Below are 16,551 nucleotides of genomic sequence, written 5' to 3'. Positions count from 1 at the left end.
TGTAGTTTGCTTGCATGATGCCCGGAAGAGCGGGGTTGTGTGTTCCCATATGGTCTAGCGGTTAGAATTCCTGGTTTTCACCCCGGCGGCACGGATTCGACTCCAGGTATGGAAACCTGTCAGTTTTGCCTCCTGCTTTCCAAAAGATCAGCACCGTGTACGAAGGAGCCGCATTAAAACCACTCGAACGTGCAAAACGCGTGAGAAGAGGGGGCGCTTGTTTCCAACCGAAGACTTCTCGCGTGTGAGACGAGCTGATCATCCCTGCAGGAGGTGGGAGGGTTACTCTGGTAGACAGGGCTGACCTTCGGCAATAGGATTTATACTCTCCAAGATGATATTTGCACTTTCTGGAGAGGCGATTTTCTCCACTTCAGTAGCCCGATTTCGTCGATTGCGTGGAGAGGGCTGTAGAATGTGGCGCCGCCTTTCCTTCTCCGTCCATGACAGGCGTGCTGGTCTCTGGAGAGAGAGCACGGTCCATCAGCGCACTCCAATAAAGGCACTGGAAGCAGCTGAATCGCATTGGCGAAGCTCAGCGCTGGGCCGCTGGGCAGGGATTGCCACCGTTTCCGTAGTGTAGTGGTTATCACGTTCGCCTCACACGCGAAAGGTCCCCGGTTCGAAACCGGGCGGAAACAGACCGGCTTCTTTTGTCGGCACGCACAAAAGGGGATTGGGGATTCGCCTAGCGCTGTGATCGAACAGACCCACTCACCTCTTAGTGTGGCGGGATCTGCACAGTGCATGTCGCAGCGCATCCTGCTTTCACTTCAATGCGCGTCCTGATGTACCCCAGTCGCCCGCGTGACAGGTGGGGATAATCACCACTATACTAACGAGGAAGACATCGCTCTCTCCGACCCCCGGCATCGTGTCCCGACCCACCGTGCTGGAAGCCGACGCGTGCTGTGATTCCTTTACGGAGCAGAAATGACAACCGAGGAGCCGAGAGATAATTCAGCATTTCGCGTCTGAACAGAAAACACAAACGACCAACTCGGAATGACTTGCCTTTGATGCTTTCAAAGCGTTCTTTGTGCATCGAACAGACCCACTCACCTCTTAGTGTGGCGGGATCTGCACAGTGCATGTCGCAGCGCTTCCTGCTTTCACTTCAATGTGCTTCCTGATGTCGAGTCGTGTGCCGTGCGGAGGCTCTGAAAGCGAGAGCAATGAAAAGGTGCACGGCGCTGTGAAAGAAAACAGAGAAGTGAAAGGCAGTCCTTTCTCTAAGGAGGTAAAAGAGAAGCTTTCTATTCCCCGTCAGGGAATCGAACCCTGGACTCCCGCGTGACAGGCGGGGATACTTGCCACTCTACTAACGAGGAAGACATCGCACTTTCCGATCCCCGGCATCGTGTCCCGACCCAGCGTGCTGGAAGGCGACGCGTGCTGTGATTCCTTTACGGAGCAGAAATGACAACCGAGGAGCCGTGAGATCATTTCAGCATTTCGCAGCAATTCAGCATTTCGAAAACACAAACGACCAACTCGGAATGACTTGCTTTTGACGCTTTTCAAAGCGTTCTTTGTGCATGACGACTGTGCTGCCAAGCAGATACAAATGGGTTGTACAACTTTGAACTAGCGAATGGAAGAGGGCTAAGCCATCTCTCTTTTAGCCCAGGTTCGATCTGTCTCCCAGAATCACAAGGGCACACACACACTGTCTTGTTTCTCGTACACGTATAGTGTAAAAATTAAGAACCCAGGACGAAGATGTGACACTCGAAGAAACTCTTTATTATTTAACCTGTAACTCCGAACCAGTTAGCTCCTAAATTCACTATGACCTGTGACCCTGAGCAACCGTTATTCCCCACTCAGCCCTCCATCAATCAACATGCAGTTTTACTGCTGACGCACACAAATATTACACCTCCTCCAGCTGTTATGAATCGCCTCTCTTCAAAGCCCGGTGTGTTTTTTTTTGGAGATGTTATATATGTCAGAAAGAGCACTGTGACGTCAGAGACACCAGCCAGAGCGCCGGGATCAGAGAGCGAGACTGCGGTGGAGAGTTATTGATCACTTATCTATCGACAACCTATTAATTCAGCTGAAGAACCGTAGAATTAACGATTAACTTCACCGATTGGTGAGTACTGATTCTTTTCCCGTTCTTGACCCTGTTTTAAATATCTAGAAAACGGTCAATACCGCCTGTATCGATCAATTACAGTACCATAGTGCGTTTAGTGTTAATAATGTTCAATCCAAAATTAAAGAATGGTTATTCAAATTATTATTTAGGAATTTAATCCTAGAGCTAGATAGTTATATTCCAAGTTGATAAATTTGTTTAAGTAACAGTTTAAATGCATTTTCCATTTGTTTACAAATCATAAGTTTGGTAACCACGGCGACACGCACCAAGTCACTGTGCCCGGCTAGGTGTCTCGCCTTCATCACAAAGAGCGGTGTGACGTCACGGACAGCTACTAATACTAGTGTATTCATGTTAATATTAGTGAGAGTACAACTGGTAGTTTTAATATTAATGCTAGTATTCATGTTAATATTAGTGCTTATTATAGATTTACAGTTAGACTATTTACACTAGTAGTCATGTTAGTTTTAGTGATATTATTACTGTTATTATTAGTATTAGTAGTGTAGTAGTAACTTTGTGTTATTGTTAGTAATAATGATAGTGTTAGTCATAGTGATAGTGTTACTGTTGTAATATTAGTGGTATTTTTGTTAGTGTTTGTAATAGTGTAACTGTAGGTAAGAGTGTATGTGGTGTCCGTCAGTATGTGAGTTTGTGTCTGTGAGTATGTGTACTGTCTATGTGTGATTCTGTAAATGTGCGTATCAGTGTGTGCGTGTGTATCTCTTAGTGTAGTGTCTACAGTATGTGTGTGTCTGTGAATGTGTGCTAGTTTGTATTTGTGCATGTATGTGTCTGATTGTGTGTATAAATGTGTATGGTGTTAGTCAGTATGTGTAGTGTCTGTGTGTGTGAATGTGTGTGAGTGTGTAGGTGTATACTGTATCTCTCAGTGTGTGTGAATGTGTTTGTAGGTGGGCTTGGGCTCCAATGTTGTGTCTGATAGAAGTGACCCATCAACAGGTGTTGAGGTCCAGAGCTGCATGCAAATCGAATCACTTTCTAGAGTCCAGACCAATGTCTACAGAGCTGTGAGTGCTCTGTTTTTATCACTATTAGTAGTAATGACAGCAGTAATAGTAGCAGGAGTATTAGTATCAGAATTAGTATTAGAATCTGAAGTCATGGTCGTAGTAGTAATGGTAGTAGTGGTAGTAGCAGTTGTGTCAGTGGCAGCAGTATTAGGAGCAGTAACAGTACTACTAGTAGCTTTAGAAACATTAGTAGTAGCAGTAGGAGTAGCTGTAAAATTTTATTAGTTGCAGTTGTATCAGTGGCAGCAGTAGTAGTAGCTGTAATAGCAGTAGTAACACTATAACCATGTGTTACGATCCCTGCCTCCCAGCAACGAAAGAGGCAGAAGAAGGCGGAGTCTTAGTTCATTAGTCTACCTGTTAGTGTACGCTTTCACCACCACACCTCCGTCTCCTTTTATATTTAAGCACTAGTCTTTCCCTACTTCCTCGGTCAGTATTGGTTTACCTTTCGAGCTACTTAGTTGCGCTACGCCTTCTACCTCTTCGTACTGTTCAGGTTCCGACTTTGGTTTCTCCCCTCTTTTGGAGTTTGGATCTCTGGCTTCCCCTGGACTATCGGCTCTCTCCTTCGTCTACGGTTTTGGAGATTTTATTTTTACAGGAAGACGCATTCCGAAACGTATCTCTGTAGTTTTAGAAAAGCTTTGAACAGCGTATTTTATACAACGCACAAACAGTATTCTAATTTCACACGGCAGATCAGTGCAGCAATCGTACTCGATTTGACTGTGATTCTGAAATACTTCTAGTAAACATATTCAGGTTTCCTTGAACCTTTAATAAAAAAAATTACTTTGCGATGTTCCGCAGATGTGCAGTGCGCCTTTCCTCTTTTCGAATTCAAGGGTACTCACTGCGGGAGCTCCTCACTGCGTGTCTTTTACTCTACTGTGATTTCTTTTAATTTATCTACGTGGAGTGTGGTGAGAAGATCACCTTGAACATTTTCGGTTTGTGAAAGGAAACACTAAAGAAAATACAAGTGATGAACATATAAAATAACCACAGTACAGCTAGAAGAGGGAAAGATAAAAGACGATTACGCAGAGTCTGAAGCTTGCTTAACAGAAGAACTATATTCAGAGGGCCAAAGAAGTGAATATTTCACCAAGTGAGAGAAAGCATCTCGGAAAAAGGAGGTGCAGTCTCTTCCATGCAGCATAACACCACAAAGACAGACTACAAGTGCTGAAAAGCTGCTATCAAGCGTAACCCGGCCGAGTGCTCTAAGGAGCTGGATTAAAGCGCTGTCTCTTCGAGGGCGTGAGTTGGAATCCCACTGCTGCCCAGTATCTCCTTGTTAAGAATCATGGTTTTGTTGTTGTAGATTCTGCGCGATTAAATCAGTTTCAATAGAATTAATTTGAACAGTCATATTTGTTTTATTCCTCCTACCATGGCAATTTGTGCTCAAAGATTGAACTTTTTTGTATTTTAAAAAAACGTGCTAGCCTTGATGGGAAAGTAAGCGGAACTGCAGGCGTGGTGGCCAAGTGGTAAGACGTCGGTATCGATAAGGTCAATAATCTGTTAAACATTTTATGCCATTTTTTCCATAGATGATGTTCACCTTGGAACAGTGAGAAAGGCATACCTGGATGCAGTTGAACCATCACCTTACTATTATTTTAGTCCCAACGTGGCCGGACTAAGCAATTGTACCACAGAGACTCCAACGAGTTGGTTTTCTCCATTTGCAGTTTTGGGTAAAAAATAATCTGCACTTTTAAGCAAGTATTGTATTTCAAATTTTGCAAATTTCTTGAAAAACGTTGTTTCAGAGAGAAACTGAGTAGACAGGGATAGCCCAGTCAGTAGAATATCGAACTTTTTATCTCTAGGTCCCTAGTCAGGCGACTGATTTTCTTGCAACTACTGTGAACCTGCGAAATAGATGGTCTTTTGTCCCTCAGTTTTTCAAGTTGTTCTATGAATGTTTGAATTGTTCAATATTTTTCATGCTCTTAAGCACTTTCCGTCACAAAGTTTATGGTGTTCTTGGTGCTGTGCTGCACGTAGATAATGTAGACAAGAGCACAGGTAACAATACAGGACAAGCAGTGAGGAGCTCCCGTAGCTTTCAACTCAGTGCAGAGTCCAGAGGGAGGCCTAGGTCACTAAACGATCAACAGGTATCTAATAATGACGTTCACGAAGGTGACAATACGTTTTTTTCAACATATCCTTACATTTACCCGTACAGCACAACGTATTTTCTATACCCTCAAATCCCCAATGTAACTACTTTCTCCTGAAAAACACAAGTATAGAGTGAAATCACAATAACTTATACAACAAATCTATTCAAACACCCAGATATGACAGAACACACCCCTTTAAATATGTATTTCCTTTATTTCAGTTTTCTTCCCTCCTCAGGATACCTGAAAATTCACTATCGCATATTAAAGGCTGTACATGTAATACATCTACTAATAAAGATGGACATTAAAGTTAATTATTAAAAAAATACACTTTTCATTAAGACATGTATTGATAAAATTATTGTGAATAGTTGTGGTGTCTGGAAAGCAATTTTTGTTAAATATAATAATTTTCAAGCGAGTGGTGGATTTTCAGTTCAAAAATCATTTTGCCATCATAAAAAATATTTTCAAGGCAAATCAGAACAAATCAGAGTGGTGCATAAGCTTGTTATTTAGTGACTAAATTATTTCCACTGCATTCACAACAGTTCTAATGTGTTCAATTGTTCCACATAGCCTGCTACTGAGTTGTTTTTGGAACTGAAACCTATAAGAACAGTATTTAAGATGCACCATGGCCCAGAATCGTTCATTGGGACTAGGATTAATATCAATTGAAAGTACTCCAAAATAAAAGATTTAACCTGAATATTAAAAGAGCAGGAAAGTATTACAACAACACCATAACGTCTTGACTTCCAATCTTCTTCCTTGTTCAGGCCATGTACAGTAAAATGACATAATCAGTGGAGTCATGCCGAGGTTGAAAGTTTAAGCCTCACCTGGAGCAGCCTGGTTTTCTGTCTTGACAAAAAACGGCGTGAAATGATCACGTATTTCACTCTACTTCTCTCTTGTATTAAAGCAGATCTTGCTAGGTGAGCATTTGCTCCGGTTAATTAGGTCACTTTTCATGTTAACTCACTTCTTCTAAACACAACATTTCCTGGTGCATGTTTTCTCCATGAAAAAAGTCATTTTCCCTTCCATGATTTCTCGTTTTGTTTCATCAAAGAGTACAGAAAGAAGAAAGAAAGGAAAAGTGTCATAAATGAACTCTGCCGCCCTTGGGAGATGTCAAGCGCATTGGACATGAAAAGTGCCCAATAAAAGCCATTTCTCTTCGTTTCTCTTACAGTCGGGGCTCCTGTTGCGTGTAAAGGAGGCAGCTTGCTCAGCCAGCAGACTCAGGGCTTACTGAACACAGATGGCTCAGAGCGGTGTGTCCAAGCGGCTGTAAAAGAGGAGAATTCTGCCGGCACTGTAGCTTAGTTGCTTTAAGTATCTATCTCGTTAACTGGAGATCCTGGCTCCACATCCCAGCTGTGCCTTTCTTTTTGTGCAGAAAGTACCATTTTGGACAACCGCATAGGGCTTGATTTAGTTTAATGCATGAATGCATTTCCTTTCTGCAACAACTTGTTTTTCAAGAAATTCATACAGCTTGTGAAAAATGAAATTTAATTCTTGGCTATCAGAGCAGAAGGAATATTGCCGACTGGCAAGAAAATGCAAGCAATGTTTATTTTTTGACCGGAAAGGTGCGAATGGAGAAGTGTCTCTCTCATCAGTCTCTGTGGCGCAATCGGTGAGCGCATTCGGTTGTTAACTGAAAGGTTGGTGGTTCAAGCCCACCCAGGGACGATCTTCTTATTATTGTCAATGTAAACACTGCCTCCGCTAAAGCCGGAACCTTAAACCTCTTTATATTTGCCGAAAATGCGAGTCTTTTGCCCGTGTCCAACAACAACACTTGAGACCGGGGAAGTCCAATAGTGATCAACGCCGCAACTCCCCAGAGAACCATATTCACCCATGGAAAAGTATCTTTGAAGGGCTGGCGGGAGATATCATTTATACTCCTGTTGCGTCCTCTGCTAAAATAGTTCAGAAATACAACGCGGATTTGTTTGAGATTTTGACAAGCATTGTTACGTTAGCACTGTGAAGTTGGATGTTGATATTTTGATATATTTACCTTCATTTTAACATAAATATAAACATAAATGCTGTACAATCTATGCTGTACAATCAAACACAGGCATATTTTGAGTCTCGTGCTGATCGTCCTGTGGATCCAAAAGAAAATTTTAAAGCTGATACATTTTTGATTGTAATTTGCATCTAGCTACAACGTCCCTGGAAAAGAGATTTTATTAGTTGCGTGCAATCGGTATCTTTTACTTTACGTATGGTAGTGGAAATACTTTGAAAAATGTTTTCTAAAGAAGATTGTATTGCCAGGACCTGCCTTTAGCGCTCAGTAGCGATTACGCTGTTGATATAGATGGAGAAGAAATGTCAGATGAATTGATGATCTAAGCTAAAATAGCCCTAACACGCCTCCAGTAACAGTGTTTGTATTCATAGCAAGTAATCTCTTATCTATCTGTGTACAGGTCAGCTGGAGGTCCACAGGTGATGGTAATTTAAGTAAGTAGCTGTGTTAGCATGCATGGGCTGCAAAAGAACAAGTAAAGGTTTATTCAATGCTGAAACAAGAAGGAAGCAGTGGAGCCTTCTTTGGGTGTGATACCAAGACATCGAAAGTTTATTTTTAATTATTGTTCTAAAAAATGCGAAGGCAAATAACCTTTTTACATGATATGGAATGTGACTGGTTAAATTTCAGCACAGTTGCAACCCACTTTATAAAGGGTGTGCACACGTATACAACCAAGGCATTGAAAGTTTTTTGTTGTTTATTGTTCCAAAAAATGTTCCATTTCTTTTCTTTCTTAAATGTTGTTGATTAAAAGATCTTATTAAATGTGAAAAAATCTGATTGTGAAAAGGTCAAAATGTTAGTGAAAAAATATGTAATGTGAGGAAAGATGAATTGTGGGAGCCCCTTGACTCCTCATGTCGTACTGTATTTCTCTCTCATACTACTGGGTGAGGTGCCGTCACTTCTGGATAAAGTCCGTCAGTGGTCATTCCAGACGGGTCAGGTACGACTGCGCTTCGGCACAATAAGAGACATGTGACTTGCGAGGATCCTGACAGTGTCACCCTTCTTCCAAAGCTTGGATAGCTCAGTTGGTAGCGCATCAGACTTTTAATCTGAGGGTCCAGGGTTCAAGTCCCTGTTCAGGCAGTTGTCCTTTCTTTAAATCTATTGTGAATGTCATTATAAATCGGTAAGGTGTCGGTCTCGTAAACCGACGATCGCGGGGTCCAACCCCGTCCGTGCCTATATCGTTTGCCAAGACTTTACTTTATCTATATCGTCAATTGTCTTGCAATGCAGAAATCTCTGTAATAAGAAGAAAAGGACTATCAGTAGTAGTTAATAATCCTTCGACAAAGAAACGGGCGCATTCAAAACAGCAGCCTCCACTGCTGGTTAGGATGGCTGAGTGGTCTTAGGTGCCAGACTCAAGGACTCAATCATGTGTAGTGACAGTTTTATTTTATTCACAACACGGATTTCCATTCATGTTTATTAAGATGTGTAATTTGTATGTTTGTATGAGAACAGTTTCTTCAAAAGTCCTGTCAATTAACAGTGGAGGGCTAGCCAACGTATGTCTTCATGAAAACGCTCTTTAAGGTGATTACAAATGTCTTGAACAAATCTGCGTCATATTTTTAAAATAGTTTAGCTCAAGATACAACGGGAGCATAAATGAATTCTTGCGCCCGCCATTCCAAGATAAAACTCCATGTGTGAATCTTATTTTACTTGAAGTTGATGATGTTGGTCACTATTGGAAATTGCCCAGTGATATCGACTCAGGTACTCAGTTGTTACGTGCTGTAATTCGATACATGCAAAGCATTTGCATTCCCTCCAATTATCAATAAAGTCAATAATGTATTAAACATTACATGCCACTTCTTCCCTAGATGATGTTCATGTTGGATCAGTGAGAAAAGCATGCCAGGTTGTGCATGAACCAGCACCTTACTATCATTTTAGTCCCAACCTGACCGCACTAAGCAATTGTACCACAGAGACTCAAAAGGGTCGGTTTTCTCCATTTACAGTTTTTGGGAAAAAAATCATCTAATTTTTAAGCAAGATTGTATTACAAATTTCACAAATTGTAAGTATTTCTGGAAAAACACTGTTTCAGAAAGAAACTGAGTAGACGGGAATAGCCCAGTCAGTAGAATATCGAACTTTTCATCTCAGGGTCCCTATTCAGGCGGCTGATTTTCTTGCAACTACTTATTCCATGCTGAAACGAGCAGGAAACAACGTTTCAGCAGTGGAGCCTTCTTTGGGTGTGATATAGAATAAACCTTTACTTGTTTCTTTCAAATTAATTTAAACCTCATCTCCAGCACCTAAACTTGTCAGTTGCTTTCAGTAGCTAAAGACACAGGCCATTCTGCTCCAGGTGAGGTTCGAACTCACAACCTCGTCATAGCTCCGCTGTGTACTGCTGTATAAGCACCGCTTGCTGGCCAATTGCACCGCTGGAGCTGTGGAACACCCACCCCTCATACAGACTGACACTGCAGAAACACAGGGTGAAAACAGGGTTTTGGTTGTGAATCCATCTCCACATGGGGGAAAGGGACAGTACAATAGAAAAGAATATACAAGAGAAGAAACTGAAAGAATTGTGCTCACTGCAGAGTAGGAAGGAAAGAGGTGGCCGGATACATAAAACAGCTTGGCGGATAATTTGTAACGACATTCTTTGCTGACAATCAGCAGTTGGATTTCTTTTCATGTTCCGCTGTGTAGTTTGAACGTTTGTTCTCCCAGATCGGTTGGTTACTGTATATGAGATCAGCTGATATAAATTAGGACTAATCAGAATCAATACAACTGATGTCTGGTGAAGGCAAATAACCTTTGTACATGATCTGGGATGTGACTGGTTAAATTTCAGCACAGTTGCAACCCCCTTTATAAAGGGTGTGCACACGTATGCAACCAAGGCATTGAAAGTTTTTTATTTATTGTTCCAAAAAATGTTCCATTTGTTTTCTTTCTTAAATGTTGTTGATTAAAAGATCTTATTAAATGTGAAAAAATCTGATTGTGAAAGGTCAAAATGTTAGTGAAAAAATGTGTAATGTGAGGAAAGATGAATTGTGGGAGCCCCTTGACTCCTCGTGTCGTACTGTATTTCTCTCTCATTCTACTGGGAGTGGCGCCGTCACTTCTGGATAAAGTCCTTCAGTGGTCATTCCAGAGGGGTCAGGTACGACTGCGCTTCGGCACAAGAAGAGACATGTGACTTGCGAGGATCCCGACAGTATTAACTACCTTCCGGAGCCTGGATAGCTCAGACAATAGAGCATCAGACTTTTAATCTGAGGGTCCAGGGTTCAAGTCCCTGTTCAGGCAGTTGTGCTTTCCTTAAATCTTTCGTGAATGTCATTATAAATCGTTAAGGTGTCGGTCTTGTAAACCGAAGATCGCGGGGTCCAACCGCTTCCATGCCTGTTTAGTTTGCCAAGACTTTACTTTATCTATATCGTCAATTGTCTTGCACTGTAGAAATCTCTGTAATAAGAAGAAAAGAACTATCAGTAGTAGTTAATAATCCTTCGACAAAGAAACGGGCGCATTCAAAACAGCAGCCTCCACTGCTTGTCAGGATGGCTGAGTGGTCTTAGGTGCCAGACTCAAGGACTCAATCATGTGTAGTGACAGTTTTATGTTATTCACAACACGGATTTCCATTCATGTTTATTAAGATGTGTAATTTGTATGTTGGTTGTATGAGAACAGTTTCTTCAAAAGTCCTGTCAATTAACAGTGGAGAGCTAGCCGACGTATGTCTTCATGAAAACGCTCTTTAAGGCGATTACAAATGTCTTGAACAAATCTGCATCATATTTTTAAAATAGTTTAGCTCAAGATGCAACGGGAGTATAAATGAATTCTCCCGCCCTCCATTTCAAGATAAAACTCCATGTGTGAATCTTATTTTACTTGAAGTTGATGATGTTGGTCATTATTGGAAATTGCCCGGTGAGGGCTAACACAAGTTTTAATGTAGATGACACTGTAGTAGAAGAGGTATTATTAACTCTTGTAGAGTGATGCTGATTTTATTTTTTGCCTTTAATTTTAAAGTGAACTGCATTCTAAATTATAGCATGACATAGCATGACTCTGAGCTTTAGTTTTTCAGGTGCGTAGGCTGCAAAGGAACAAGTAATAGGTTTATTCCATGCTGAAAAAAAGAAGGTGCGCAGATAAAGCTGTCAGTTCATCTTAGTCCATGAATATCAGCAACGTTATCGCTACAGAGCGCTAAAGGCAGGTCCTGACAATACTTCATGAGATCTTTTTTAATATTTCTGGTACCATACAAAAAGCCAAAAATATACATTGCATGTAACTGATAAAATCTCTCTTCGAGGGACGTTATAACTACAAGCAAAATAAATGGAAACTTTATCAGCTTTAAATGTTTCTTTTGGATCCAGAATATATTGTATATTAATAAAGAGCCATTCTTATATTCTTTTGACCTGTTTATTAACTACACAAATCACAACCTTATGCCATATATTCATACTCCCTCGTTGTGTTGTCTCGCAATGTCTACTCACTATAATACATCTCCTCTTTTGTTATTTTAGTCCAGAACCTTACCATACGATTGTAAGAATTATATATCAACACACAAGAAAATTATCTATTACAACAAAATTTATGTAAAACCTTCCATTTCTATTCAACACATTCAACTCTCTTTTTTTAACAACAACTCAAATATGTAACAACTCAAATTTTAGTTAAATTTCTACTTAAGTCGCTTCTAAATATCACCTCATTGCTAGCAGACTAAGTAACTTCTACATAGAAAACACAAACAGAATAGGGCAATTTAACATTTGGAGAGCTATGTACTTTGCATTGCCTGTCCTTTCCTAGTTAGTTTTCTAAAGGGTTCTGATATATCTGTATAATTGGGAATGAATTTTATAAAAAATCTACAAGTGCCTAAGAACAAGCGCAAAAGTGCAACATTCTCAGGTCTCGGTGCACTGCAAACAGCTGTCACCTTTTTCGGTCTGATATTATTCCTTCTGCAGTGACCAAAGGTCCCAGTATCTCGATCTCTTTTAGGCCAAAGATACACTTATCTTTATTTAAAGTTAAGCCTCTGTCTTGGAATCTTTGGAATACTTGCCTGAGCCTCTGTTCTAGTTGTTCTTCATTTTCCGCATGTACTACAACAACATCCATATACTGTACCATACAACATCTGGCATTGCACACAACATTGAGTCCATAGCCTTCTGATAGGCGTCTGGTGCAATAGACAAGCCAAAAGGAACTTTTCTGAAACGGTAACAACCCCTGTGTGTGATGAAGGTAGTCAGGTGTCTTGATTCTGGGGCCAACTCAACTTGCCAGAACCCTTTTCAAGCTTTTTTGGTACTGGATGTCTCTCTCTGATAACTGCTTCATTCACTTCTCGCAGATCCACAAACAGTCTCACTTCCTTGGTGTCTTTTTTAGGTATTATCAGAATATTTGAGATCCATTCTGCACCTTCATTCACGTCTTCAATAATTCCATCATCCAACATTTTATCTAACTCTTGATTAACAGCTTCTATCATCGGATATGTAGTGTGCTCTCATGAGGCACCAGTTCTGTAGGGGTTTGGGCATTTACGGGGACAATTATTAATTGTAGCCATAAATCACAAAATGCTTCTTTTAATGGCTTTAGAATCCAACCTTGCGATATAACTCAAACAACGCACACACACAGGTACTAATACACAAGGATACATTTATTAATACATAGAATCTGCATATAAACCTAACAGATCTTATCGAGAGGGTTATCAGAATACAAAAGATATATATTCAATCAGTCACGATGAGTTACATATATCAAGAGGACATACGTTCAGTATATCATTCATTTAGACCGTTTCGTAAATGAACTTCGTCATAACTTCTACATTAGATACTTGAAACAAGTACATAACTCTTAGGAATTAAATTGATATCAACTGGTTGGGATAACAGTTGAATTCTCGAGCAGTAATGCAGTGAAGTTGAATACTCATCCAATCTCTGGGGATTCAGATCTCCTGTGGGCACAAAGAAACAGTTGCAGGCTTGTTGCTGTCCAATAAGCACTCTCTGGCTAGGTGCTAAGCTGTGCTGTTGCGGCTTGCGACGGTGTGCTGCTGATGCTCTCTTTTGGCTGAAACTAGCAAGAGTTTGTGCACAGGAGAAAAGATGAATGTGGGTCCCAAAAGTCAGGAAGAAGATCAGTTCGTTCCTGATGAAGCGCTAGTTCTGAATAGTGATTCAGCTGTCCACAGTTCTGACCTGTTCACGAGGCTTACTGCTGATGCTAACTTCGGGTGGATCCTCTGGTTACTCTCTGGCAACCTCCACTCAAGACTCTTAGAACAAAGGAAAGTTCTGGCACTCGGACACACTGGCCGTTCCGTGGTTGTCCGGGCTGAGTCTCAGGATGGTCAGGAGGCGCGCTGCGAGAATGTCCTTCCCTTGGGAGCCTTCTGCTCTTGGGCCGTCCTGCCCTGGAATTCTCCTTTGAATTGTCCGAAAAAGTTAACAGAATTCTCTCAGGCCCTCTGTGTTGCCTGTTGTTACCTGGAGGAACATCAGCTCGTTCATTGGCTGAAAGTTCCATGGGCATCAGAGTCCCACGTGGGTTACTCGGCCCTACCAGTCCCTGATTGGTTGATCAAGGTGAGATATGAGTCACTTACTCCTGACACTTAGGAATGCAGTCCAGATGTCCATCTGGCACTCCCTAGACAGATAGGCGCCAATGGTTGACCATTGATCATGATAGCCAGGCTTAGCTAAGTGCATCCCCCTTTGGGAGCTGTCCCTTATCAAAAGAAAACATCTTTAAATCAGCCTGCATGAATAGTTTCTCTGTGGCTGCACCACAGAGATGAACAGAGAGATGAGGCCTCATTTGGGAAAGCACAGCAACACTTAATTCTGTCTTATTAACAAGCATTGCCGCTACACGGGTTTGCTTGAACCTTTGATAAAAAAGGTGATCTGATCTGAAACTACCCAGCTTACAATCTCTGAGGTAGTTGTCACTAAACTCGGACGTGATGTGGCACACATGTGCCGTGTGCCTTTACTTTTGTAAAAAATTGGTATCGGGAAAAGTTTCTTAATATTTCTTTTGATTAGCATACAAGAAAATGTGATCATTACCTATGGAATTTCCCACCAGCGTGGAGCTTGAATTCACAACCTTGAGATTCAGTGTTCAAGAGTCACAGAAGAGGTCGGCCTGGTCTTCAGTTTGCCAACGATAAGCTCCGGCAGTGCTCCTCTGTAAAGCAGATTGTTCGGATCGGTTATGTGGGACGGCACTTCGATACTAAGATCGTTTGCAGCACACGCATGGTTTCCCCCCTTCACGCAAAAAACATAGACGAAGGAAGCTCTCTTGTCTTGGGCTGCTGACTCCCGGATTTAAAGTCTCTGGGTGCCAGCTAAGTCTCTAACAAGCACACTATAAAGACAGGAATTACACTTTGCTCACGTCACGCATGGAATGGCGAGGCTACTTGTTCCAATATTATCTAGTCTCACCTCATATGGTGCCGATTCCTGGTTTTCATTTAAGAAAGAGCACTGCAAACACCGTAAACAGTGCAAAACGTGTGATGAAAGAAGTCTTTTCCCCCCTTTGTCTAAAGCAGAACACAGCGGAGTCATGCCGAGGGTTGTGAGATCAAGATTTCAGTGGAGCACTGTCGTCTACGTCTTTAGCTACATGAGTTGGACATCCTCTTGTACACGGAAAGCAGATTGAGATCCTCTGACATGAAAAGTGCCAGATAAAAGCCATTTCTCATCCTTTCTCTTAGTGGTGGAGCTATCGCATGTAAATGAGGCAACTTGCAAGGCGAGCAGGCTCGGTGCACACCGAACGCAGATGTCTCAGAGCAGTTGAGACGTGTCCAAGTGGCTGTCAAAGGACAGCACTTTGCGGGCACCGTGGCTTAGTTGGCTAAAGGACCTGTCTAGTAAACAGGAGATCCTGGGTCCGATTCCCAGCGGTGCCTTTCTTCCTGTCTTACTGTACAGAATTTATTCTTACGGGCAAATCCCATGCCTTTTAATTCAGGTGAATGCAAGTGTTCGTTTCCTTTCTGGAACAATTTGTTTTGAAAGAAATCTATACAGCTTGCGAAAGATGAAACACAAATCTTGCTTATCAGTGAAGAAGAGGTACTCCCAGCAGGCCAGCTAATACCAGCAGTGTTTTTTTTTCACCCTAACCCAGAGAATGGAGAAAAGTGAGGCGCCTGTGGCTCTGCAGTGTAATCAGTTCGCGAGTTCGGCGGTTAGCTGAAAGAGTGGTAAATGGAGCTCACCCCAGCCCGTCCTTATTCTTTTAAAGAGGATAAAAAATTAACTTCGCCGCCATTACTACCAGCTTTAAAAGACTGCCATGGGCACGGAAAAAAACACACTACAGATGACTTTTCTGGAACCGAAGCAGAGATTCCTTTACGAACCAACTGATAAAGCTCAGCCAGTGAATAATGTTAACAGAATGTGAAAGCACGATCAACTTTGTAACTGCAACCACAGGAAAAACAGCAAGAAGCAGGCTCCATTCCCCATTTAAATCTGTCGTGCGAGGCATGCTTCTTGAACGCATGAAGTAAATCCCACGATCACTTTTGAACTTGGTCAAAGTACTTCCAAAGGAGCGCTATGCGCAAAGATTTAACAAGCTCAACCCCCGCCAACGATTCGGTGTGAAGAAGCAGAACATTCAAGTTTCACAGACAGAAGCGGCACGCCAACACAGCCAACATTAAAACGGAGGGCACACTACGATTTGCATTGACACAAAAGTGATCTGGGCAGACGTCGTTCCCTGCATAACGCAAAAAGTGGCAAAGCGCTTTTGGGTTGAGAGGACGCAAGAAGGTTTTTGTTTTGTGCCTTGATGTCAAGCTGAGAAAGTATCTTTAAACACTTTGCTTAGTTTCTCGAGAGACTGCCAAAAAGCAGTTCCCTCCCTTTCGTCTGAAATTAGAAGCACCTGGCAGCGGTGGGATTCGAACCCACGCCCCCGAAGACACTGGAGCCTTAATCCAGCGCTTTAGACCACTCAGCCACGCTACCCACTATGTGCTGTCTCTTTGTCTCATTACTTGCTCGGAGGAGGTCGGGTGGGTTTTGCTCTTGTCGCCCGACTTAGTGGCGTTATGACCGTGGAACCGACTGCACTTGC

The 16,551-nt window shown here is 41.9% G+C and overlaps 3 non-coding genes across 3 annotated transcripts; 2 read left to right on the top strand and 1 right to left on the bottom strand.

Annotated features, from left to right (window-relative positions):
• Positions 1 to 568: 568 nt before the first annotated feature.
• On the top strand, positions 569 to 641 carry trnav-cac (transfer RNA valine (anticodon CAC)). The gene has a single exon. It is a non-coding gene; the product is annotated as a tRNA-Val (tRNA).
• Positions 642 to 6,930: 6,289 nt separating this feature from the next.
• Positions 6,931 to 7,004, top strand: trnan-guu (transfer RNA asparagine (anticodon GUU)). The gene has a single exon. It is a non-coding gene; the product is annotated as a tRNA-Asn (tRNA).
• A 9,356-nt stretch (positions 7,005 to 16,360) lies between these two features.
• trnal-aag (transfer RNA leucine (anticodon AAG)) lies at positions 16,361 to 16,442 on the bottom strand. Its single transcript has one exon. It is a non-coding gene; the product is annotated as a tRNA-Leu (tRNA).
• Between the last annotated feature and the right edge of the window lie 109 nt (positions 16,443 to 16,551).

The sequence above is a fragment of the Atractosteus spatula genome (assembly GCF_055471065.1).
Source record: "Atractosteus spatula isolate fAtrSpa1 chromosome 10 unlocalized genomic scaffold, fAtrSpa1.hap1 SUPER_10_unloc_5, whole genome shotgun sequence".
Lineage (NCBI taxonomy): Eukaryota > Metazoa > Chordata > Actinopteri > Semionotiformes > Lepisosteidae > Atractosteus > Atractosteus spatula.
Note: the sequence above shows the minus strand (reverse complement) of the source record. Positions and strands in the feature narration are given on the sequence as shown.